This window comes from Mauremys reevesii, linkage group 1 (genome assembly GCF_016161935.1).
Source record: "Mauremys reevesii isolate NIE-2019 linkage group 1, ASM1616193v1, whole genome shotgun sequence".
In the NCBI taxonomy this organism is placed as follows: Eukaryota; Metazoa; Chordata; order Testudines; family Geoemydidae; genus Mauremys; species Mauremys reevesii.
Window position 1 is genome coordinate 333293458 of NC_052623.1, and position 27017 is coordinate 333320474.

The 27017-nt window shown below is 44.6% G+C and overlaps 1 long non-coding RNA gene across 1 annotated transcript in view; it reads left to right on the top strand.

The window, feature by feature from the left end:
- Positions 1–5269: 5269 nt before the first annotated feature.
- Positions 5270–27017, top strand: part of LOC120392284 — a 46432-nt gene continuing 24684 nt past the window's right edge. The window contains exons 1-2 of the long non-coding RNA XR_005591651.1: positions 5270–5313; positions 20511–20756. This is a non-coding gene — a long non-coding RNA (uncharacterized LOC120392284). The remainder of the gene's footprint in view (positions 5314–20510; positions 20757–27017) is intronic.

Sequence of the window (27017 nt, forward strand, 5' to 3'; positions counted from 1 at the left end):
CTCAGCCCCAAAGCTCTCTTCTTAGCTTTTTCCTCAGGGTCAAGCTACCAAGGCTTCTCTAGCTGTGTGTGGAGGGCTTCTTTGCTCTTTCTCTGTGTCCTGCCTGTTTCTGCTTCTTGTCTCTCTTTACCCCTTCATCCCCACATCTCCACCAATCAATGCTCCAGCCCCTGCATTTGTTATAAGTATCCAGGGAAACTCCTTGGACCACATGATTCAGCTCCTACTCAAGCCTTGCCTTGTGACTGTGATTTGACTATGATTGTTTCTGCTATCTGGTTTCTAAAGAGCTAAAAAATGTCTAGGTTTTGGCTAAAAATTTTCAGGTTGAGGTTTTTCAGTGAGCAGCTGAAAAACTCAGTGGAACCCCTGCATTTTCTGACCAGGTTTGAGAGAGGATTTGGAAGCCAGGTTGTAGAGCGTGTGGTGTCTAGGAAGAGAGAGGCTGTTTCAGGAATGGGGGCAATGTGCGGAAAGTGCAGAGTCCCAGGTGGGCAGAGAAAATGAAGGGAGATCTGGCAAATTGAAGTGTGTGTGTGTGTGAGCAGAGGGGTAGTAGGGGATGTGGGAGGTTGTGGGGAGCCTTGAAGTTGAAAGACACAGAACATTCCTCTGTAGGCATTCTAGAGGGAAGTAGGGGTAGCTGTGAAGAATCCAAGGCAAGGAACCTCGCCTGGGGACTTGTTTCACTGTCAGCTGGTGCCTGGTGTGGCAACAGCACTATGCCTTGATGATACCATGTGATGGCTGTTCTTGGAAGGCAGGATTGGGAAACTAACAATGACAAGAGGAAGTGTGTCTAAAAGGCACTCAAGTCATACAGTAATTTGCTGAGAGGCCACTAGGTGGCATATGAGTTGTAGTGAAAGGTAACAGAGGTAGCTCTTGCTAGAATAAGTGCACTAGAGAAGTTTGCAGTGGCTGCCATGCAATAAAAGTTACAGTGATTCTCTTGGCATGTTAGTTAGCCATTAGATTTGTCACTGTTAGGTGAACTTTCTAGAGCATCACACGATGTCTGGGGTTTATGAAATGAAAAATGAAAAACCAGTCTTTTGAAAGGTGCTGAATCCACAACCTCATTCTTTGGCCAGGCAAGTTTCCCTGCATTGTCCTCCCATCATGCCTCAGCTCTCTTCTTGCAGGACTGCCTCTAGAGGCGACTAGTTCAGTATTCACTGCTGAGATTAGCTCAATGCCTTTTGTGCTCATATTATTTGTCATGTGCACACTTGTCATCTAGAAACACGACTCAGGCCCCCATTCATTTTAGTCACCGACTAGACCAGGGGTCGGCAACCTCTGGCACGCGGCTCGCCAGGGAAGCACCCTGGTGGGCCGGGCCAGTTTGTTTACCTGCCGCGTCCACAGGTTCAGCCGCTCCAGGCCAATGGGGGGCTGCAGGCGGTTTGCCACTCCAGGCTAATGGGGGCTGCGGGAAGCAGTGCGGGCCAAGGGATGTGCTGGCCGCGGCTTCCCGCCGCCGCCATTGGCCTGGAGCGGTGAACCACAGCCAGTGGGAGCTGCAATCAGCCAAACCTGCGGACACGGCAGGTAAACAAACTGGCCCGGCCCGCCAGGGTGCTTACCCTGGCGAGCCACGTGCCAGAGGTTGCCAACTCCTGGACTAGACAGTAACAGCCTTCAGCCACTGCTGACTGGGACTGAACTAGTCACCTAGAAGGGAAAAGCTCGGTCTTTCATTGCCATCCTCACAGCTATTAGTCTTCTCCCTACATACCTTGTGTTTTTGGATTTAACAAGTTGTAAGATTTCAGGCACAGCCAACTGATTATTGACAGTGAATTTTATTTCCATTTGGTGAACTAATGACTAATTCATTAAAGCTTTGGTTATTGAAGCCTGAAAAAGATTTAGCCTATTCCCCATCCTGAGTCTGACTTCACTTACACCGGTGTAATTCAGGAGTAACTCCACTTACATCACTTGAGTTGCCCCAGTGTAGAATCAGTATAACCAACCTCAGAAACACACCCTTCGCTTTTAATCCTTCCCCATGTTTATTGCACCAAATGCGTGTTTCTTATGGCGGTTCAGCTGATAAGGTATATTGTCACTGAGATTTAAAACACAGAATAAATATTTATTTCTATTTGTAAATCAGCTGATGGGCTAATATGTCTGGTGCACACAAAGTGAAAGGAATACTGCATCAAAGGCCATCAGGAGGTATAATTCCCAGCTCAGGTAGAGGTAGGCATGCTAGCTCTGCTCAAGCTAGTATAACGGTGTGACTGCAGCAGCACGGGTGAACTGCGAGTACAATTCCCCACTCCGCTCCCCTGGGTATGTACTTGGGTTGCCCATGCTGCCATGGCCATACTGATATTTTAGGTTCTGGCTCGAGCAGAACTAGTGAATGTATGTCTCCCTGTGCTGGGAATTACAACTCCCAGCTGCTGTGTAGGCAGACCCAACAACATAGAAGTGCTTAGTGTTAAGAGCCAAATTCTGCCCACAATTATATACACCCTCAAACATTTTAATGACCCAAAAGTTGTAAAGGGAGATTTTCAAAGGCCCAGATGGTAAATATGCACCTAACGCCTCCCTCCTACTTAATACATAGAGGAGATGGCAGGGGGAGACTCTAATTTGCACCCCAGTGATCCACTGGTCACAATAGGGAATCTAGACCCAAGTGCGGTTTATTGGTTGTAGTGGAACGTTGCTAGTACAAGAGACCACTGGGAGGTTCTTATCTTTCTTTCCTGCCCTCTAGGTGGGATATGTTATTTGAATGGCTGTAACTTGTGATCTGTACAGATCTGGTGACTTGTTATTTTGTGCACAGCATAATCAAGGCAAGCAGATGTTTCACGAGCAGTGGTCCCACATAGATTTATAAAAGCAGCAATGAGTTAGCAGTTTTGGAAAGGGTTTGGTTGGTTCAGTTTTGCATGCTTCCTTTGCAGTAGCAGTGCTTACAATTTTTTCCTATAAATGAACAGAAATGGCTGCTGTTCTTAATTTCACATAGTTATATGTCAAAACTTCCTTTTCAGTGGTTTCCTTCCCTCTGATGTGTGCAGGCAGTCACATTCGCAATGAAGTTCTGCAATTCAGAAGAGTCTGCAGAAAAGAGCAAAAAGACTAAAAATCCGAACTCCGCTTTAAGTTGCTTTAAAAAAACAAAACTATTTAGCAATTTTTGCTATGCTTCTCCCTTAGTACTAGTCCAGTGGTTTTCAGCCTGCGGTCTGCGGAACCTTGAGGGTCCACAGACTATGTCTAAGATTTCCGAAGGGTTCTGCACCTCTATTTGAAATTTGTTAAGGGTTCGCAAATGAAAAAAGCTTAAAAACCACTGGACTAGCCCATGCTACTAGAACGATGTGCCTGTGTGACCATTGTTGTGAGATGTTGGCTGCATGTGTGTGCTCTCAGCGTGCTGCACTGGCTCAGGCCAGTCAGCCCGTACAGCAGGCTCTGATCGAGCTCCCCAATAAGAACACAAGACTTGGTTTAGTAGCGAAGGCACCCAGCTAGGTTTATTGCCAATGAAGCACGGGCCTAGCTTCCAAGATCAATGTCTAAGGTTACGCTAGCACATGTATGCCCCTAACAATGGACGCAGCTCAGTGAATGGCAGGACTTTCCTTTCCCCCCTAGGCTGGACAAAGACACTCCCTCTGAACAGGGCTGGCTCCAGACCCCAGCGCGCCAAGCGTGCGCTTGGGGTGGCATTTTGCCAGCAGGGCGGCAGGTGGCTCCAGCGGACCTTCCGCAGTCATGCCTGCGGGAGGTCCACCGGAGCCGCGGGACCAGCGGACCTCCCGCAGGCATGACTGCGGAGGGTTCGCTGGTCCCGCGGCTCGGGTGGACCTCCCGCAGGCATGACTGCGGAGGGTTCGCTGGTCCCGCGGCTCGGGTGGACCTCCCGCAGGCATGACTGCGGAAGGTCTGCCGGAGCCGGCTGCTGCCCTTCCAGCGCACCCTGCGCAGGCGCGTCTGCAAGAGGTCCCGCAGAGCCGCGGGACCGGCAGCGCGCCCCCTGCGGCATGTCGCCCTGCTTGGGGCAGCCAAATTTCTAGAGCCGCCCCTGCCTCTGAAGCTCCTTTTCATAACCTGATACAAACAAGTTACGTATTGCCCCTCTGACGTAGCTGGTTACTGCCCCTTTGATGTGGTTTGTTACCACCCTTTACCTTGTACATGTTGGTTCAATTAAAACACCTCTATCCATCACATTGTCATCCTGACCTTATCTCTAACAGGGGGTCAGTATGTCTTTGTATCACCTTCAGGGAGTGTGTTCGTACCATACTTGGTATCAGGTATTCTGGTACCACCCTTCTGGAATGTGTTTGCGTGAGTGTCCTGTGCCCAGCACTCTCAGGAATGTGTGTTTTTTTGCAATATCAGCCCTGTTTTTGCCAGATTCTGTGAACCTGTGTGCAGGCAGAGCCGGACTACTGCTCACGGCCTGTCTCTTGCTAATTTTGCTTTACATTAGCAGGGCTTGACCACTACTTTAGTTCAGGCCTCTTACTGGGCCTTTGATACAAGGCCTCATGTCTCAGGCTCTCTTTCTACTACAACCCCTTGCTTCAGTTGGGGTTATCCATACCTGACACCATTTTTTTGTATTGATTGTTTCAGTAGGACAAAACAATAAAAGAAACTGTTAAAGGACACACACACTTATCTGTGCCAGGGACCCATGCTAGCGGAGTTCTTTCTGGCGCAAAGATGGGGCTCAGTCATGGAAAGCATATAATTAATTTTAGCTATGTGAGTTGACTTGTTGTCCCTGTAAATTCAGTGGGACTATTCACATGCATAATGTTACTTGTGTGCTTGTTTGCAGGATTGGGGTCTTAGGTTGTCCATCTTGATCTCCATCTTTGAGCGCTCTATTTTTGTGTTTTAATAATGGGTTGTAGTAGCTTGTAGTGGTGTCTTTGGTTTTACTGTCTGCTGTCTGGCCACTGGCAGAGCTGAAAAACATATAAAGATGAAATTAATATAAAACCCAGGTATCACAGTTTCCTAGTTGCATACATCCCAGGCTGTGCACCAATTTGGCTATGAATGCCTCTGCCTTAAAGGCCTAAATCAAAACCCAGAGCTGAACTTCAGACTGTTTGACTAAAATCAGAGCAGATTTCAATCTCTAGTATTGGAGAAGACTCCTTCCTTAGAATGCAGGAGGAGGGGCAGAGATATGTACTAGGGTTTGGGCAGACATCTCAGTTGGGAATTTCCTGATTTTGTTTGTTTGTTTTTATTCTTAGCCTTTTGCTGTGGAAATACAAAGCTGTGTACCAACTGCAAGATATACATGAGGAAGTAAGTCTCTCAAATGCTGTGATGAGAACTGTGTGGGAATTGGAATTTCTGTTTTGTGGAAAATTCCATGATTTCAAAAATTATTTTTGTTCTGAATAGAAAAAAAATTCAACATTTCCCATGAATTAATTAATAATTGTTTGTGGTCAATGAAAAACATTTAGATAAACTCAAAGTTTTTTGTTTTGATTTTTGACATTTGTTTATTTTTTTTAAATAAATTTTGCAGTGGATGGTAATTATGAAGTGAAAAACCCAAACTTACCATTTGAAGAATGTTGAAATGGAACAATTAAATCTTACGGAAATGCTTTTTTTCCCAATTTTTTAAAAAACAAAATGTCATTGAAATTGAGATGTCCCCTCAGGAAGTTTTGGTTTTGATGAAATGGCATTTACTGATTTAAAACATTCCATCAGAAAAATGTCAGCCATCTCTAACTGCAATGTTAGTAGCTAATATAAAATCAGTGCCTCTACCTCCCATGCCATCTTTTTTTAGGATAATTCTCTTTAATTTAATGCTTTAAATTCAATCTGCACTGGTGCATGGATGTGCAATTTCCTTTGAAATCTGGCTAGAAACATTTTACCTGCAGTGCTCTCTTTTAGAATCTAGTGCTGTCATAGCAGTAAAATAGCTCTCTTCTCTTTCATCTGTGACCCATATTACAGTAATTTGCATCAAAAAGCACAAACATCTTCTGAAGTAACCGACGATAACACTCACATACATAGCACCTTTTATCTACCTTGGATAAAAGTGTTTTACAAACTCAGTGTGCTGTAGTTGTTTTCATGACTACTATACAGATGGGGAAACTGAGGCACTGAGGTTCAAGGACTTGCCCAAAGTCATTCAGCAAATGAGTGGACAAACTGGAAACAGAATCTGTGAGACCTGACTGCTGGTCCAGTGCACTTAACCATGCTAGCACACTCACTATCTCTAATCAATAACCAAATGGTTAACCTCCTAGAAGGCCTGTTCTTCGGCCCCCTACTGTAAGCTGACTGTGGAAATTCTCATCCAGCACAAACTGTATCAAACCTTTAAAGATTTTTCTGCTTTCCTCAACCCACATGAAATTTATTGGTTCACAGGGCAAATATCATGATACTATTATAAGGGTCTCAAATCACTGTCAACGTAGAACATTGTTCATTTAAAATAAATAAATAAAGGCATTCCAGATCCTAAGCTTGTCCTGAGTCCCTTTGCTACTATCTGAGAGTTTGCAATTGCATTGTCCTAGTTGTGTTTTAAAGTATCCCCTGTCACCGGGCCAAAGATCCACACAAACAATGGGAAATTGGCTGACAGACTATATGGGGAAAACAGTGGAAATACACTAGATACAAAGTATTTGCACAAAGTAAAGAAGGTGAAAAATAGAGAAATAGTTTTTCCCTCTGATTGTTCAGTTCCTGTATTCTCAGCTGTCACAACTTACAGGTAACAATAGCAGGTATAACATTTCCCCACTTGGAAGTGCTCCTTTTTAGGAAGGTGTTATATCATCTCCACAATGAAAGAGGAATAACCTGTTTAAATATAAAACCGCACATACGGTGACTAATATGTCATATTTAAGGCTTGTTTAATAAACAGCAAGTATGAGCTACTCCTGTTTGCATATCATTCTTGCATTTAAATGTAATAATTAGTTCTGTCAGAAAAAGTTGCCTTTTTTGGACTCCCTGTGTTTTAGGAATTGCAGCTGGCAATAGCAGCAATCATAAAGCATAATTAGCAAAGTAGTGGGTTTGATTTTGGAATTAAGCTGCTTGAATGTAAAATTTTCATGGACTGCAAATTAAGGGCAGACAAAAAATTCCAGTGAGTGCTTTATTGGCTTCCTGCTGTACTCCAAAGGGTGATGAGTAGTGACAACTACAGTTCCCATCCATTATTTATCAGCCTTACAGGGCTTTTTCGTTTTGTCCTGTATGTTTATATCATGGCAAGCAGAGTGGAATAATAAAACACCTCTACACGGAGCATGGCAGATGATTTAACATGGCCTGGATCGATCCAAAAGTACGCTGGGCCTTCATCCAGGTACAGGGAACATGGACCACAGAGGGCTGTGCTACGGATGGAAGGGCTTGTCATACTGCTTTCTTTTGGCAGCACCTCATTTTACCTTTCCTCTTTTAATCTACAACATCAGTCTACATTTGAAATTGAAATGCGCAGCTCAGTTGCCCAGCTCTGGTGGGAAGGGTGGGGAAACATGTGACAAACAGCTCTGGTATCCTTCCAAGAGGCACTATAGCAGCTCTGCAAAGTGGCCCATCTAGGACTCATCCAGAATTCTAGGATTGATCCTGGATTATCTTTACAATCATGTGTCTTCCTGCTACACTATCATCCCATTAAAGTCTCATCCTCATGGCAGTGCATCTGTTTGCAGTGTCATAAATGTGGTAGGACACACCATTGACTATTCAGAGGTTTTCTGGTGAATTAATTCTGACCTGGTGTGCCTAGGGTAGTCCTCATTGAAAATGCCAAGGTCAGGGCAGGCTGCAAAAAGGAGAGCAGATGCTCCCAAAACTGGTGGTTAACACTGAAGTTAGACTCACCAACCAGTCACAAACTGTGCTCCTAATCCCCCCACACACTGGTTATCAAGAAGCTAAAAAAGAAATCACACAGCCCCCTTTATTGCATTCCAGTTCTCTGGCTCCCAATCAGTTCCTAGGTCCAGTACAGTGAGAAGTTATTTTAAACTCTGCTCACTATACCAAAATGTTCTTCTGACCCCAAAGGGTCAGCCACATTACCAGGTCAATATTAGTTTGGATCTTACCCAAAATACCACACTGCCAGCCAATCCTTTAGTGTGTAAAACTGAAATTTTATTATAAAGAAAAAAGAAAGAAAAAGAAAGGAGTTGTTAAATGGTCAAGCACTCAGATACACACAGAAACTTCAGAGTCCGTATATCAGGTTTTTAGCAATATTCGTGAGTTTGCTGGCTTGAAAGTCCTTCTGGAACAAATCCACAGCTTGGATGGGTCATTCAGTCCTTTGTTCAGAGCTTTGTTTGTAGAAAAGATACTCCAGATGTAAGAAGCCAGATTTGAGACAAAATGGAGATGATACAGCTGCCCTTTATATTCCTTTTGCCATGTGGCTTGTGCTTCCTATGTCTCAAACATAAGTTTCACAGCACATGGCATGGAAAAGTTTCCTGCCATAGGCAGGCCCCTGCATGGCTTGCTGGCTCATAAGGTGTATCCCCTGACTCCTTTCAATGGGTTCATTGTACAGCTGATGACCCTTGATGGGCCATCAAACAGGCTAGGCCGTGCTGATGCCAGTCTGCCTGGGGGTGTCACCCAGAAACACAGCACAAGTTTTGAAATACAGATATACCATACATATGTATAACTCACAATACAAAGGTGATACAAACATATAAACAAGACCATCATACTTGGCAAATCATAACATTTTCACAGATCACTTACATGGCATATCTGGTCACATTCCTTGCACTTTTATAAGATTGGTATCAACAATATCTCCCATAGTCCATACGGCATCACATTAACCTCTTGCAAAAATTACCTTGCCCAGACAAAACTCAGGCAGGAATTCTAACTCAAAATGGCCTTATCTATACAAGAAAGGTGCTTCATCTTAACTAAATTCATTTCAACATCAGTCTAGTTAAACTGTTGCAAACCCCTTTTACACTGATTTAGACTCATGCTGAACTGATATGAGCAAGAGTTAGATTGACTTAAGTGTCTGCACTTGTACATCAGTTTTATTAAGTTGGTGCTCTTCTCTAGTATAGACTAGGACCCAGCTCATGAAGGAACTTGGGAGTTGCAACACCTGGCTTTTAGGTTCCTAGACAATCACTGCAACAACAATAGGACCCACAAAACCTGGGATGAATGGAAAGAAATAGATGCCTAAGAATGGGATCAACAAAAGCCAGCAGCTACCTGCATTTGTGGGAACCAGTCTCTGTACAGCATGACGTGGCCATGTACTACTTACCATTACCTCATCTTACATTCCGCTGTTACCTTGTCCATTGTAAATGGCTCCCTGGGTGGTCCCCTTTCTTGGAGCTAGTACAGACAGTCTGTTTCCAGCCTGTGGAGCCATTTACCTCCCTAATCCTGTCTCCCAGGAAATGAGTCCTCACCCATGTCCAATTACTCATGTCAAGCCAGGCCTACAGTGCCCCACCAAACAGGCTATAGAGAAAGACCCTCTCTGGCCCAGCAGCTATTTAGGTATTTACACAAAGTGGAATGGCTTCAGCAGGAGAGATTGAAGTGCTTCACTTAGGTGCCTAGGTGACTTTTACTGCAAAACGTTAGGCAACCAGTGAATTTGGGCAGCTATAGGGTTAGGTGGAAACCTATCAGAGGTTTTGTGCTTCCTAAAACAGGGATTTAGGCACCTGAATCTGGGGTTTAGGTGCCTAATTCCCTTTGGACATGGGCCAAGGCCAAAATATTAGGGCCTTATTCACCATTGTCCCACAAGTGGTGTAGTCATTTGCAGCAGTCACAGTGAATGTAACGGCAGGACAGCAGCCTTTATGCTGACTTGGCACTCCCTTTCTGGTGAGGTAAATGAGGGCACAAGGTGCAGGGCAGTAGTGAACTGGACCCAATGACCCTACTACTGAAGGTTTAAAAAAGATAACACTGCTCTCTGTTTGTCTCCATCACAGCTGTTATCAGGCTCTTTGCAATGAAAGTCAAGCTGAGCAGTGGCTAAAGTACATGCTCTGTGAGGAAATCACACAGCCCACTCTGCAAACATAAGTCACTTTCTCCAGCCCTGGAGAAATAAAGTGTGTTAGGCTGGAGACAGGCCCCAGGCAGTTCCAGGGTAAGCAAATGCAAACACTATGGAAGCCAGTGGAGCTGCACCTGATAACACTGAGCCTGAACTGGTCATTGACTTCAGATGACTGGAACTTCAGCAGTTACTCCAGATCCTCAGTGATGTAACTGAGAGCAGGATTTGGCCCAGTACAGGAAAGAGACTAATAGCAATAGAAAGCTGTGCCACTGTGCATTAGGGGGTGACCTATCTGCTCCCTTCCCAATCTCACCATCTTCCCTCCCAGAAGGAGCTGGGAGGTGGTTTATTTTAATAAGTCCCAGAAGCTTTAAGGAAAGTTTGTCTCATGAACACACAGTCAATCTGGGCTACTTTCTGCAGGGGAGGAGTCCCCGGACAAACCCAAGCACTTGGTCTCAAAAATCTGGCCCAGAGCATGGTTCTTTCCTCACAGCCTTGGTGAGCAAAAAGGGTTTCTTCAGAATCTCTCTTATCAGCTTGCAGCTGCCCTGTCCAAGCTGCTTCCCTTGCAGCTTTCCAGCATCCATCCCCTTCTGTCCCCAAGAACTGCTTCAGCTCTCTTTTAAGGAATCAGCTGCTTAAGGTTCCTTCCTTGGACCCAGTGCTTAATTTGTAATGAAAGACGTGCTGGGGCTCAACCAATTAACTGACAGAGCAAGCCCAGAGGTGCCAGGACTCAGCCCTGGCACAAATTAAGCACTGTTTGGGCCAGGTCCATCTCTCTAGTTGGCTCATTTAGGAAGCCTGCTCCAGGCTTGCAGCCTCCTGCAGGGCAGCTCTCACTCCATTGCCCCCACACACTCTGTTACATTGTATATTAGAGCTGGCCAAAACTTGAGATTTCTGATTTATGCAAAATTTCAGGATTGTGAAATTTGGTTTTGGTCCAATCTGGAACAAAAACAAATGTTTTGAAATTTCCCATGGACCATGTCAATTCCAGCCAAGAGCAGCCAGGGATCCCAAGGAAGCCTCACCATGTGGACTGCCACAGGGCCAGGGATCCCAGGGTTTCCAGACTCCCTGGCAAGCTGGCTCCTCGCACTGCCCACTCAGGGGTTGTGCAACACAGGTCTGCAGCAGAGAAGGCTCCTAGAAGCCCCAGGGTTTCCAGGCTCCCAGCTCCACATCAATGGCAAGGTTGTGTTGGACTTGCAAACCCCGGAAGCCTGGTTCTTTGGCAGCCCACCAGGAAACCGGCCTGGTTTCTGATGGAAATTGGATTCAATGAAAGTTGCTGGGATTCTGTAAAATTTCACTGAACCCAAGAGGTTGCCACCAAACATTTCAGGTTTGACAAATTGACATTTTCCAGCTGAATTCTGGTTTGTCAGAAAATTTCCTATCAGCTCTAGTGCATATGAAGAAAGGCTAAAGGCATGAGTGCAGGAGGTTAAATGATAGGAGTAACATGGATGACGTGTAGGCCACTGAAGAAAGTAGGTGCAGATTTCTATTACTGGTACCAGATGGAGTGTGGGCCAAATTCTGACCTGGTATAAGCAGATGCAGCTCTACTGCATCTGTCTGAATTTGACCTATGGCTTGAGGGTACTTGTCACTGCCTTATGGCATAAAGGGTCCTCAAAGCAGCCATGAACTTCCCAGGGAATATTCCTGGCAAGTGGGGTATGCTGTGGTTGGGAGGAGGCACAGCTAGTGCATCACTATGCCCTGGCTATTCCCTGGTTTCTATAAGCTCAGAGGGGCACTAGAGGCTGTATTGTGTTTGCCATACTCCTCGATGCGGTGGAGCTGCACTGCCAAGAAGCTGATGGTAAGGATCTCTCAACTCCCATTCTGTGGCTTGCAATGTGGGACAGGACAACCTAAGGGGTTGCGCATGGAGAGATTTTCCTGACTCCTCCTATACAATCCAGTCACTCTGAAAGTTAAAAATGTAAATAAATGAAAAGGGGTAGATAGGTGTAAGAGTACTCAATAGGCAGCGTGAAATCGAATCTTGCAGGAAGTCTTGTGCAGGTGCTGTTTCACATTATGCCCTGCAGCTGCTAACTGCCTGCCACTACAGGCAAGGAATGAGAATTGGTGGGATCTATTCATTATTACAGGGTTTCAAAATGGATCAGTACCAAGATTTTTAGCACAGATATTTGTGTAACTGATGCGTTACAAGGGAATCAGTGTTTGTTGCTTACACTCTGTAGTGTCTTCTGGGTTTGACTAGACCAGGGGTCAGCAACCTTTCAGAAGTGACGTTCCAAGTCTTCATTTATTCACTCTAATTTAAGGTTTTGCATGCTAGTAATACATTTTAATGTTTTTAGAAGGTCTCTTTCTATAAATCTATAATATATAACTAAACTATTGTTGTAAAGTAAATAAGGTTTTAAAAATGTTTAAAAAGCTTCATTTAAAATTACCGTAAATTAAAATGTAGAGCCCCCCGGCCCAGTGGCCAGGACCCGGGCAGTGAGAGTGCCACTGAAAATCAGCTTGTGCGCTATAGGTTGCCTACCCCTGGACTAGACACTGATTTTTCTTTATTTTTAAAAAACACATTTTTAAATGGAAGCAAACTAGATTTTTATGAGGTTAACCTCAAACAGAGTTATTACAAGTTATTTGAGTATGGCTGGAGTGCAAACAAAATGTGTAGTCAAGCTTCAACAATCAGATTATAGCTTCCTTTTAATCACCAAAGGAATGTGTTTGAGACATGAGCCATCTTAACTGTGATTTACTCATTTATACGGTTTCTCCTTGTAAAAGAAGTTCTGAACATCAGCATGAACAAAGGAGGCTGTAGGGACCCTGTGAGGGGATGGACAAGGGCCCAGTTCTCATCCCTCTTACAAAGCCCCCAGAAGAGCCCTTTGCGTAAGGCATTTCCATGGGGTTCCCCCCTCGCACTCTCCAGCAGGGACCTGCAGTAACACAGTGACTGCTATTGAAGTAGGGGCTGACTATGGACTTTGCAGGCTTCTGTCAAACTTCAAGTTTTTCCTCCCTTTGCATCAGTAGCTTCAAAACAGCATTGCACGGAAGGAGGCCACACAATCTTTGAAAATCCTGACAGAAATATTTCCAAATGCCATATGAATAAGACCTTACTTGAATTGTGGGATGATTGTCAAACAATTGCAGCTGAGTTTCAGGTAAGCTGTGGAAAATTGCAGAAAAGTAATAATGGAATTTATTATTTTTGTGGTAATAAAGTCCGCTATTATTTTTCCACAATTTTCTGCTGTTGGCTATCTGGGGAAGAGAGCAGGAACATGGGGCTGACCACAGGGGCTCCTGCTTTCAGCCCCGGGGAAGCCTGGACTCCCATTATCAGCCCTGTGCACAGCAGGGCTCCTGCTGTTTGAAATTGTGGTGGAAGCCTAATATTGCTGAATCCACAATTTCCACAATATCGCAAGTTAAGTAGGGCCTTACATATGAAGTATTTCACTCCTCAGCCTCTAGACCAGTGTTCTCAACCCATGGCCTGAAGGCAGCTGTGGCCCAGCTCAGCTGTGTGCTAAAGGCCGTTGGCTGCCACTGGCAGACTGTAGGCCCCGCGCAGCTGGCTCCGGAGTCCCGGCGGCATCCTGGCATCTGGCCATCACCTAGCTCTGCCCGGCAGAATCTGGGGTCCTGGTGGGGTCCAGAAAACTGGCTGCCGCCCTGCCCCACACAGCAGAATCCAGAGTCAGGGTCCTGGCTGGCCCCCCCCCCCGGCTCCCTGCAGCTGCCTCCTGGCCCCATGCAGCAGGGTCTGGGGTCCCAGTGGGGTGCAAGGTCCTGGATGCCCCCAGCCATGAGCAGCGTGGTCAAGGTCTAGGCAGCTGGCTGCCACCCGGCCCTGCATAGTGGGGTCCAGGGTCGGGATCCTGACTGTCCCCCAGCCCTGCAAGGCGGGGGGTTAGGGGTCCCCATGCAGTAGGGTCTGGGGTCAAGGTCCATTCCCCCCACCCCACACCAGCTCTCTGTTCCTGGCCCCACTCTGTGGAGGGGTCTCTGGGCAGAGGGCTCTAAGCATAGGGATTTGTGTGTGTGGGGGGGGTGCAGATGGGGGGCACTGTGGTTCTCAACCTGCAGCCCAGCTAACACTTTGTGGGCCCACAGTAATAAATAGGTTGAGAACCACTGCTCTAGACAAACCCCAAGACCTAGTTTGCCCCCTCCTGTGTTAAAAGCCATGGGGAGAGGACTTGTTTTGTGAGGAAATCTCAGTCAGGATTTCCTCCTGGAGATTCCACTGCATTATCCCACTTGGGCGGGTGAGAGGGGGAGGAAGGGATGGAGGTTTTTTGTCCCAAAACATGCCAAACCCCTCTGGGATCTGTGGTAGGCCAGCACTGTCTATGCATAGGCCCTACACTTCTACTGTGGCTCTGTCCATGTTTTCAGGAGCTTCCCCTGCTATGGCTTGTAGTAGGGTTGCCAATTTTGGTTGGACGTATTCCTGGAGGTTTCATGACATGATATAATCTTTAATTAAAAAGATTAATCTTTAATTCCTGAAGACTGCAGGACAATCCTGGCGGGTTGGCCACCTAGCTTGTAGTGTGCAGGGCAGAGAGGCAACCGTGTATAGGGCTGCCATCTTGTGCACAGGCCCTAAACCTTATCCAGGGTAACATCCTAGAGAAAAGGGTGGATACTGCCATATAACTTGCTGCTAGTAGAAGTTGATGATATCCAAAAGTGTGCAGAAAAAAGTGACCTGTCACAATGGTTTGACAAATCTGCCCTGATGGTGTGCTTAGAGGCAGCTTGCCACAGCAGGAAAAGATCATGTTATATCTGATTGAAGCTAGAGCAGTCAAAACCTACCCTGAGGAGGCTGTTCTGCTTTCTGAAGCATTCTCTTGCCCTTGCCAAAAGAACTGGCCCTAGACATGTGTAGGAAAACAAAACTAAGTTAAAAATGCTAGACGCTATGACTCAAACTCCTGAGAGTGAGGGGGTGGGGGAAGGGCTGGTTTCCTAATTCTTTGTATTAAGCAAAAAAAATCAGTAAATGTGTGAATAGTCTTTCATTATTACTGGTGGTTACTGACTTCCACTTTTCATATTCAAGTTCTTCTGAGAATTATGCACTTGTATAATAGCAGGACTGTGTTACACAACTATCTTAGCCTTTCATGGTTTCTGCTGACTTAGCTTGCATGGTGCAATTTGCATTCTGAGTCCTGCAGAGCAAAACTCAAAGTACTAATTAGGTTATGATTAATACTTGTAATCTTGACCAGCAATTAAAGTAACATGCAGCTTAAACTAATTTAGAGTAGTCAACAATATTTACAAGATAAAAGGTTTTAGAAAAAATCAACAAAGTTAAGTCCTATGAATTGATCTCAGTGCAAAGCTCAAAAAGAGCATTGGTGACATGAAGGCAAGAAAGTTTAGAGCAATCTAAAGAGCCATCTGATGAGAATACACAAAAACAGTCAATATCTGATAAAGATGCTATTTGTATTAAACACACTTGTGCTGTACCACACACACAGCTGACTGAAAGCTTTAGAGACTAAATTAATTTTTTACATTCCTTGCTCTGATTAAAGCAGATCTTATTGTAATGAGCCTGAAATAGCCTGTCCCACAACTTGGCCTGTCTCAAAATGTATTTAGTTTATACAGTGCATTCCTTAACTTTTATGGAATTTATTGTAACACTCAGTCTGCTGAAGGAATGATCCATCCATCTATTCTGTTTGTCAGAAACTGGGAATGAGTGACAGGAGATGGATCACTTGATGATTACCTGTTCTGTTCATTCCCTCTGAAGCACCCAACATTGGCCATTGTCGGAAGACAGGATACTGGGCTAGATGGACTATTGGTCTGACCCAATATGGGCATTCTTCTGTTCTTATCCTAAACTAGCTATTGGCCCATATGTGTTTCACAGGTTCCGTCTGGGCTATGGACATAAAGGCTAATTGCATTTCCTATGCAGCAGCCACAGAATGCCTGCAATTAGATTTTCAGAGCTATCTCAGCCTGGTGGTCAGAGTCTCTGACTCTACCTGGTTTAACTATTATAGGACCCACAATGTGCTAGATGCTTTTTACACACACACACACACACACACACACACACACACACACACACACACACACACACACACACACACACACACACACACACACACACACAGCAGAGTCTGGGTAGACAACCTACCAAAGCAAGGGGGCAGTAAAGCCATGTGAATGAGGAATGGAATTGGGCACATGGTCTTTCAGGTCCATGATGTTTTCTTCTCTGTAGCTATCTGAAAAGGGCGGGGATGGTGACCACTGTCCTGAAAGGCGTTAGGAATTGTAGGCTAGCTGGGAAAGGCACAGCTTGAGGAAGAATCTGACGGAGAAGGTGGTGGTGGCATGGTGCGCTGGGTCAGGAAGGAAGTCCCAAGAGAAGGGGACATCAGAGAAGAAGGTGTGGGAGAGAATACCACAGATGGGATGTAGAGTTGGGTAGCTCAACTGGAGCCATAGGAGACAGGAATGGAGCTGTTGTAAATGGGAACCAGGTTGTGTCAGGATTTTCAGGTGAGGACAAGGAGCTGAATTTTAATTTGGTGGGTGAGGAGAAGGCAATGAAGGGATTTGCGCTGGGACTGGTCATGGTCAGAACAGTGGGCAAGAAAGATGGTTGCCATCAGAGACCTCAGGTATTCTAATAGAAAAGGAGGTTCTACTAGGATCTAGCTGGTCAAATGTTTGCTATTGGACACTTCACTGGCTGAGGTATTTCTATACTTTTATCTCTCCGAATATCCATGGGAAGGGAAATGCGGCAAAGGGGCTATTCATGAGCCAGAGATCCAACTCTTGAACCTCAAAATCTATAGTGATCAGGATCTTCTTTCTACAGCATTGCAAGGGGTTTATTTAAAATACTCACAACACTCTCTGCTGAACTGAGCAGTCTGTTGATGTTTGGATCCCTAACCTTCTGGGGCTTTGTACATCCCATAAAGTTGTAGACATTTTGGATGGATGGGGACCCTAGAGAGTTTATTGTTAACTGTCTGGTAAAAATTCCTAGCTGGCTAACATTTGGAAAAGTTTTCTATTTTTTGCATATCCATAAAAAGCCATCATTCTTCTTCTTGTGTCATTTAAGAGCACAGTCATTTCAGCCTTGGCGACCAAGACCAGTCTAGCCAATTCTGTTATAAACCTAAAGGAAAATGCAAAGTCATGTGGAGTCACTGAGGCTTCTATAGGTGATGAACTGTTGATTAAATATTGTGGTTCTGGGTGAGTTACTAAAGTATTGGTTGGTTAACAATAAGCAAGTATCGCAATGTGAGAAATAATGTTTAAGTTAAAAGTTGACTTGAAACAAACCTAGGATTAAAGTAGTAAGATAACACTTCCTGGACTCAATAAAAGGAATTATCCTGTTGGATTCTAATATGTTGGATTTCAGTTTTAAAATCTAACTGGCACTGTGGCAAATTCATATATTGCTGCCCCCCTTTCATGCTTACACTATGGTTCTTCACTTAATGGATCAGTTTCAAATTACATTCTTTCACACTACTAGTTGCCTTCATCAATTCCTATTGAAATCTGAACCCCTGTTGTACCTGTAGTGAGTGAGTGTACCTGTGAGTGAAAGAGAGGTCAAATGTATTCACCATCATCACTGTGCAGTCCCCCCTTTCCTCTTTAAGTTAAATAGAACCATAGAGAGACAAGGTGGGTAAGATAATATTGTTTATTGGACGAAATTCTGCTGGTGAGAGAGAGAAGCTTTAAAGCTTACACAGAGCTCTTCAGGCAGATCTGAAGGAGAGCTCTGGGTAGACTCGAAAGCTCATCTCTCTCACCAGCAGAATTTGGTCCAGTAAAATATATCACCTCACGCACCTTGTCTCTCTAATATCCTGAGACCAACACAGCTGCAACAACACTGCATACAAAAATGGAACCATGTCATTTACCCTAGCAATAAATCATTAGGAAGGTATCTAAAACTGTAGCTGTCTCACAGGGCTTGTTAATAAAGTTATTTATTTTTTAATGCTTGCAGGTGCTTTTCATGCTGTAATGAGTGATTATTATGGATGCTCATTTATTTATCTGAATGCTTTATTCAAAACTGAAGTCTGAACATAGATACACTTCCAGCTTTGAAATGTAATGCATGGTTACAATTTGACCTAGCTCTTTGGTGGATCAATTAGTATGTCAGAATTAATCTATAGTATGTATCTTCAAAGAGGTTAAGATAAGAAAGGAAATGCATACATTAAAAAGTACAATTTGATCCAAACTTTAAGACAAACACTTAAAGGAGTTAGACTAGAACACCATTTGACACAATACCTAAAATTGCAAGATATAGATGGATCTGGTTCACTAATTTTTTTAATTCTTCCTGTGGTAGAGGAGGCTGTAGCAGATTCTCAGCTGCTATACAATGTCATAGCCCCAATGTCTTCAGTGGAGCTATGACCATTTACAACAGCTGAGGATCTGCCCCTAAATGATTGATTAAGCTTTTGGGGAGCAGGGATTGAGTTTTCTTCCCCCTTGCCCTGCACTGAGCACACTGTTACTGCTGAACTAATAATAGAAAATCCTCTTTTTAATCACACCAGCTGAACAGTCCATTGAATAGGGCACTGTTTGTAAATCATACTTCCAATCAGCCAGGCAGAGCCACAGATAGTAACAACATTCATTCAGGTTCCTTAAATTAAATTCCAAGATACAGTGGGGATTGTTTCTTTAAAAAATCCTCCCCTTACAGTTCTCTCTCTGGATTGTGACACGATAGCTCCATTGTTTATATGATGAATTTCTTAGTCTATAAAGATTTTCTTTAAAACCTGTGGGTAGCGTATACTAGTCTGAAGTACGGGCAGGATGACCCTCATGCAAACAAGTAACTGGAACTTACCTGGGGTGTCCAGTGAGCAAGTAGCAGTGACACAGGTTTAGCATAAGAATGCATGAAACCAGAGAACATACTAGAACAAGCCCTGCTAGAAACCTATGGTGAGATGTTGGCCCAGTTGCAGTCTGTGGCAAAACGCCCATTGACAGCACTGGGACAAGGCTTTCCCCCCTCTTCCCTCCCAGTGTGACTCTCTATTCTTAGCTAGTAGGTGCCTGATCCTGCAAAATGCTGAGCAGGGCACGTGGCACATTGTAGGGTCAAGCTCTCCTGCTAATTCAAGAAGTCCTAGGTCCCACATTGCCTGGTCATGGAATTTCCTGAGTTCATAGCGAACTTTTTAGCTTGATTAAACACATGTATAATGCTAGATCTCCCTTTGAGGGGGAAGAGTCAGAGAAATGATTGTGAATAGGACTCTAGAAGGAAGGTGTACTCTTTGCCATCTATTGGTGAACCAGAGGAAGAGACCCAATGAGCAGACCTCATTTGCATGTGCTAGGGTTGGATATTAGGAAAAATTTCCTAACTGTCAGGGTGGTTAAGCACTGGAATAAATTGCCCAGGGAGGTTGTAGAATTTTCATCATTGGAAATTTTTAAGAGCAGGTTAGAAAAACACCTGTCAGGGATGGTCTAGATAATACTTAGTCTTGCCTTGAGTGCAGGGGACTGCACTAGATGACCTCTCAAGGTATCTTCCAATCCTACAATTCTATGATTCTAAGTCTTCAATGTAGGGATAATGAAATGTTGTTATCCTTATTGTGTGACTAAAGGGTAGCAGAACTGTACTGAAGGGGTCACCCTAACCAGTATCACACTCTCCCATCACTGGGTAGAGAGTTGACAGCTGAGGGAGGAGAGAGAAGAGGAATGGTACATTCCATCCCATGCTGAGGACTCTGCGTGAGGGTCCTATTTGTTCTTTGATCCCTCACCTATGTGGCTCCCTGCTGGGGAGTCAATAGAAGTATAATAAAAGAGCTGCCTGACTAGATTTCATTGAGAGCCTTTGTCCCCCTACTAGGGGCAAAAATAACTAGGCTAGGCAGTAGAGCCAGATAGACATGTTGTAGGTAGTTGTCACCACTCTGCAGGTCTTGAATCTGAGTGCATAGGGTTCCCAGTCAACCTGCACTGTCTTGCTCCCAACCAGCAGCTCACTATTAACCAACTGCGCAGGAGAGCATGAAACCTGAAGTTATATCAGGGAGGGCTTCCTGGGCCCTGACTGGAGGAACACTGTGAACTCTGATTGGCCACCAGGGCTTCCTGTTTAAACCCAAAGAGAGGCACAGGAAGTTATCTGCATAACTGGGCTCTACCTGGCTGCTACATTGAACTCTGCCCTGTTGGCTAACTCCTGAACCCTGCTTCTGTGGCTGGTTCCTGCTTTTCTGACCTGTTCCTGATCTTTGCCCCGGTCTTCAAATGTGGTTCTTACCATTGGCTTGACTCCCAGCTCCAACTCCTGTTCCAGCCACCAGACCCAGCTGCCTACATCTTGGCCCTGACAGCAGCAGTGAAAGATGATGAAGAAAAAACACCCCACAGGGTCTGGAGGTGAATCTGGCTGAATGCACTGGGACTTTGCTGCCCTCTGACAATGAACTGTGAGTGGGATGCAGCGAAGGGAAGGGATAAAATGGTGTGCTAAAGGTTCCTTGGACATTCACGCTGGCAAGTGGACAAACTGAGATGAAGGACACTGTGAAGATTCTTTGGGGTAGGTGTTTTATTTATTATTTACACACTGTTGATTGATTGTTGTGTTTTCCCAAATTAACGCTGTGTCCCCTCTTCCATAATACAAGTTGTCTTTGTTGTATACACAGACTCAGTGCATGTGAGTGAGAAGTATTGCCTATTAAGGGTGCTCTGGGGTTTTTTAGTTTTCCCAGGTTTGTTTTGTAATTTTAGGAGGAACCCCTAGATGTTGAACCCAGCCTTTGTGGCTGCTGGCAACACCTGGCAGAAGGGTTACGCTGGGTAAGAGAAGCACAGGGGATGAGTAGTCAGACCAAAAAATCAAAACCCCCAAAACTTTACCATGAGAGTTCACCCCAGATTGTAACGAACATAAAACCTGCTCCCAATGCATGTGAATTACAGCCAGGGCCGGCTCTAGGCACCAGTGCTCCAAGCATGTGCTTGGGGCGGCACTTTCCAAGGGGCGGCACTCTGGCATCTTTTTTTTTTTTTTGGCTTGGGGTGCAAAAAGCTGGGAGCCGGCCCTGAGCAGAGGTGAGCTGCGGTGGTGGGGGGCATGGAGAGGGCCGCTGGAAGTAACCTGGGTGGGGGGGGGCAGAGGAACCGCTCCCCCCCCGCAGCTCAGCTCCGCTCCACTGCCGCCTGGTCCCTCGAGCGCGCCGCCGCTCCGCTTCTTCCCCCTCCCTCCCAGACTTGTGATCTAGGACCTCTTTGAATTGGTTTCTTCTTTGTGAAAGCTCTGTACAAGGGCCAATTAACCAGATGGACTCAGATAGTTAGGAAGAGCAGGGTAAGCTCTCATGTGCTCTCCTCTTCCCTCAAGGGAGTCTGCTCTCTAGGAAGTTTAGCACAATTTAAAAAGAGGGTTAGCCCTTTAAGAAAACAAACACCTACTAGCTCTCTTGCTTGCTGAGGGTGTCTATGGAGATCAATACTGCGGTGGCCCTGGTTCTGCAAGAACTATCCTTGATTCTTTTTTGGCAGCTTGTGCAAAGTTCGGCTCCTCCTCCTCTGGACTTTGGCAGTCCTCCTCCCTTCCTGGAACCATTTGCAGATCTTGGCAAGTTAAGGCTTTCTTTCACAGAGCTCACATTCTAACTTTGCCTGCTTTGTGCAGGAGGTCAGACTAGATGATCATAACAGTCCCTTCTGACCTTAAAGTCTATGAGTCTAACTTTTCTTCTCCTCTGTCTCCGCTCTCCTGCCTCCCTTCCCCCTGTGCATCCTGGGAAATGTAGTTCCTGGACCCAAAGCTGCAGGAACCACAAGGGGACAAACTTACAAACACAAAGTGGAGTAGGTCTCTGCACCTAGCTATATATAATACAAATCAGGGTGTGTTTCAAGATTTGTCATATAGGTTTGAGTGTGGCTACCTCTTATATTTATAGGGGTAAATTTGCATGCAAAGGGTAATATGGATGATCTGTGTAATTATAGGCCTGTCAGCCTGACCTGGGTCCTGGGCAAAATAATGGAATGGCTGATGCACTGCTCAAAGAATTAAAGGAGGGTAATACAATATCAATCAACATGAGCATATAGAAAATAAGATCTTGTCAAACTAACTTGATATCATTTTTTGAGGTTACAAATTTGGTTGATCAAGGTAATAAGGTTGATGTAATATGCTTAGGCTTCTGTAAGACACTTGGCTAGGTACCAAATGACATTTTGTTTAAGAAACTAGAGTGATATAAAATCAACATGGCACACATTAAACGGTTTAAAAACTGGCTGACATATCAAAATGTAATTGTAAATGAGGAATTGTCATTGAGTGGGCTTGTCTAGTGGGATCCGAGAAGGATTGGTTCTTGGACCTACATTTTTTAATATATTTAACAGTGACCTGGAAGAAAACAGAAATCATCACTGGTAATGTTTGCAGATGACACAAATATTGGAGGAGTGGTAAATAATAAAGAGGAAAGGTCATTGATATAGAGCAAACTGGATCACTTGGTAAACTGGGCACAAACAATGTGCATTTCATGACCAAATGAAAGATCACACATTTAGGGACAAACAATGCAGCCCATACTTTCAGGATGGAGGATTCTAGCCTAGGAAGCAGTGACTCTGAAAAAGACTTGGGAGTCATGGTGGATAATGCACTGGGAGCTCAATTTCAGCTTAACTCTCTGGCTAAAAGAATCCAGGCAATTCTTGTAGGCATAAGATGGGGAATATCAAGTAGGAGAAAGGAGGTTATTTTTATCTCTGCTTTAGGCACTAGTGCAACTGCTATTAGAATTCTGTGTCCAGTTCTGGTGTCAACAGTTCAAGAAGGATGTTGAAAAATTAGAGAAGTTTCAGAGAAGAGCTATGAGAGTGATAAAAGGATTGGAAATCATGCCTTTGTGTTCCTGGATTCTCTTGCTATAAGCTATTTAGTTTATCAAAGAGACAGTTAAATGGTGACTTGATCACAGTCTCTAAATACCTACATGGGGAACAGCAATTTGATAATAGAGAACTCTTCAGTCCTACAGATTAATCTACAACACAATCCAGTGACTGGAAGTTGCGACTAGCTAAATTTAGACTAGAAATAAAGTGCACATTTTTAACAGTGAGCAATTAACCATTGAAACAATTTACCAAGAGGTTGTGGTGGATTCTCCATCACTGGCAATTTTTAAATCAAGATTGGATATTTTTCTAAAAGATATGCTCTAGTTCAACCACAGCTATTGGACCTGAAGGAGAAATTAATTCAGGGAAGTCCTATGGCCTGTGTTACGTTAATAGGAGTGTCATATGTAAGGCATGGGAGGTAACTGAGGCACTGGTGAGGCCTCAACTGGAGTACTGTGTCTCATTTTGGGTGCCATACTTTAAGAAAGAGGTGGCCAAATTGGAGAGAATCCAGAGGAGAGCAACGATACTGAGAAAAGGTTTAGAAAACCTGACCTCTGAGGAAAGGTTTAAAAAAAAATGGGCATGTTTAGTTTTGAGAAAAGAAGACTGAGTGGGGGACCTGATAAAAGTCTTCAAATATGTCAAGGACTGTTATAAAGAGCACGGTGATCAATTGTTCTATGTCCACTGATGGTAGGACAAGAAATAATTGAGTTAATCTGCAGCAAGGGAAATTAAGGTTATATATTAGGAAACATTTTCTAACTGTAAGGATAGTTAAGTACTGAAATAGGCTTCCAAGGGAGATTGTGGAATCCCTGTCACATCACTGGAGTTTTTAAAAAACAGGTTAGACAAACATTGGTCAGGAATGACTTAGGTATACTTGGTCCTGCCTCAGCATAGGGGGCTGGATTAGATGACCTCTTGAGGTCCCTCCCCGGCCTACATTTCTAAGATCAGGAGATCAGACAAGACAGCTAATCCCTATGCAACTCTGAAAATCTAATGCTGAGTGCAGAATCTTTCACACACTGCTGGTAAATGTGTGACGGATCAGCAAATATGAAAAAAGGAGCAAATCCTGATTTTAATTAGCACAGCTCATTCTGCTGAAGTACGAGATGGAGTCAGTTCTGGTGGTGTCTGCTGGATGAGGCAAATGCTAATTCTGCTGAACTTTGGTATGTGCCCTATAAAAAGAGTAAAATTCTGTCACCCTTTGAAAAGCATCAAAGGAATTTTAAACCTCATTCCTTTTTTAAAAACATGCTCAAATATCTACAGCTGCATGTGAGCTATCGCTGAGCACACATTGGCTAAAATGTTTGCAGGTAGCGTCACCTGTATTATCAATACCTAACTTGTTGCTTTGTACAGAGCTTTGAGAAGCTGTGCTTAGGGAAGGCACTATATTAAAATCCTAACTTTTTTGCAGTCATGACCCCTAGCTCTCTAATCTGCTATTAACAGCTTCTTAATTAACTGAGAAGGAACTTTCCCGACAATGCAATTTTCTGATTAAGAGCTAGTCATGGCACCATAGATTTGGCAGCCAATGTGAGTGCCTAGGGATGGTTTACAATTCCAGTTGTCAGTTAATAAACTTATTGCTCCAACGAGTCTCATTGGCTACCCCATACAGACATTAATTCTGGCAACCAGTCAATGCCCAATACTTCTAGTTTCCTTGATCCAACCTACAGAGATAAGGGATGATGTTCTTGTCTGATGCTACTGGGAGGAGAAGGTGACTGTTTATTACATTAGTGGAGGATGGATGTAGAAATCTTAGTGTTTACAATTTTTTTCCATGAGTTAGAATCATAGAATATCAGAGTTGGAAGGAACCTCAGGGGGTCATCTAGTCCAACCCCCTGCTCAAAGCAGGAACAATTCCCAACTAAATCATCCCAGCCAGGGCTTTGTCAAGCCTGACCTTAAAAACCTCTAAGGAAGGAGATTCTACCACCTCCCTAGGTAATCCATTCTAGTGCTTCACCACCCTCCTAGTGAAAAAGTTTTTCCTAATATCCAACCTAAACCTCTCCCACTGCAACTTGAGACCATTACTCCTTGTTCTGTCATCTGCTACCACTGAGACCTGTCTAGATCCATCCTCTTTGGAACCCCCTTTCAGGTAGTTGAAAGCAGCTATCAAATCCCCCCTCATTCTTCTCTTCTGCAGACTAAATAATCCCAGTTCCCTCAGCCTCTCCTCATAAGTCATGTGTTCCAGCCTCCTACTTATACAGCCCAAAATGCTGTTAGCCTTCTTGGCAACACAGGCACACTGACTCCTATCCAGCTTCTCGTCTACTGTAACCCCTAGGTCCTTTTCTGCAGAACTGCTTCCTAGCCATTTGGTCCCTAGTCTGTAAGAGTGAATGGGATTCTTCCGTCCTAAGTGCAGGACTCTGCACTTGTCCTTGTTGAACCTCATCAGGTTTCTTATGGCCCAATCTTCTAATTTGTCTAGGTCCCTCTGTATCCTATCCCTACCCTCCAGCATGTCTACCACTCCTCCCAGTTTAGTGACATCTGCAAACTTGCTGAGAGTGCAGTCCACGCCATCCTCCAGATCATTAATGACTGGCTTTAAAGCAGCTTTTCTTGGTCTTCACCAGATAAGACCCTGCATGCCCAGTCAATTGCAGTTTCTGTTGGCCCTTGCATCCTGCATGTGATAGTTTTCCTGCTATCCTCTCAGACTCCACTCTCTGAGTTTAGTTTATGGCTCTGTACAGTCAATCACATCCTTGACATGGTGCAGGACATTTAGTGTCTGTATTGCCCATGCGCTCCAGCACGTTCACCATATTACTAGAACTGCACTTTTTTGTTTAATTGACTTTTCTGAATGCTTTGAACCCTGTGAATCCAGTGCTTGTCAAAGGCACTAAAATGACAGCCCTAGAGTACGGAGGCTTCTAGTTACTAACAAAACAATACAAACAACGAGGAGTCCTTGCAGCACCTTAGAAGCCTGGTCTACACTAGGCGTTTAAACCGGTTTTAGGAGCGTTAAACCGATTTAACGCCACACCCGTCCACACTAAGAGGCCCTTTATGTCGGTATAAAGGGCTCTTTAAACCGGTTTCTGTACTCCTCCCTAACAAGAGGAGTAGCGCTAATATCGGTATTACCATATCGGATTAGGGTTAGTGTGGCCGCAGATCGACGGTATTGGCCTCCGGGCGGTATCCTACAGTGCACCACTGACCGCTCTGGACAGCAATCTGAACTCGGATGCAGTGGCCAGGTAGACAGGAAAAGCCCCGTGAACTTTTGAATATTTCCTGTTTGCCCAGCGTGGAGCTCCGATCAGCACGTGTGGCGATGCAGTTAAAAATCAAAATCAAGAAAGAGCTCCCGCATGGACCATGCGGACGTAATCGCTGTAAGGGCAGGCAAATCTGTTCTATCAGCGCTCCGTTACAGAAGACGAATTAAAAAACATTTTTAAAAAATCTCCAGACAGATGCCATAGCAGGGACTCAGCGCACTGCTGCGTGACAAGCGTAACGGAAAGCCAAGGAATCAAATGGACGCTCATGGACTGGAGGACTCAAGCTATCCCACAGTTCCTGCAGTCTCTCTGAAAAGCATTTGCATTCTTGGCTGAGCTCCAAATGCTTCTAGGGTCAAACACAGTGTCTGCGGTGGGTCAGGGCATAGCTCGGCAATTTACGCACCCCTCCACCCACCCCCAGAAGTGAAAGGGAAAACAATCCTCTCTTGACTCTTTATCTGCAGCATTCAGTAAAGATAGGGTGACATGTAAGACGCGATGCTGCAGCACTGAACACCAACATCCTTGCTCCCCCCCACCGCCATGGGTGGCTGATGGTGCAAAACGACTGGTACCCGTCATCATCATCAGCCTATTGGCACATGGGGCAGTGCAAAAGG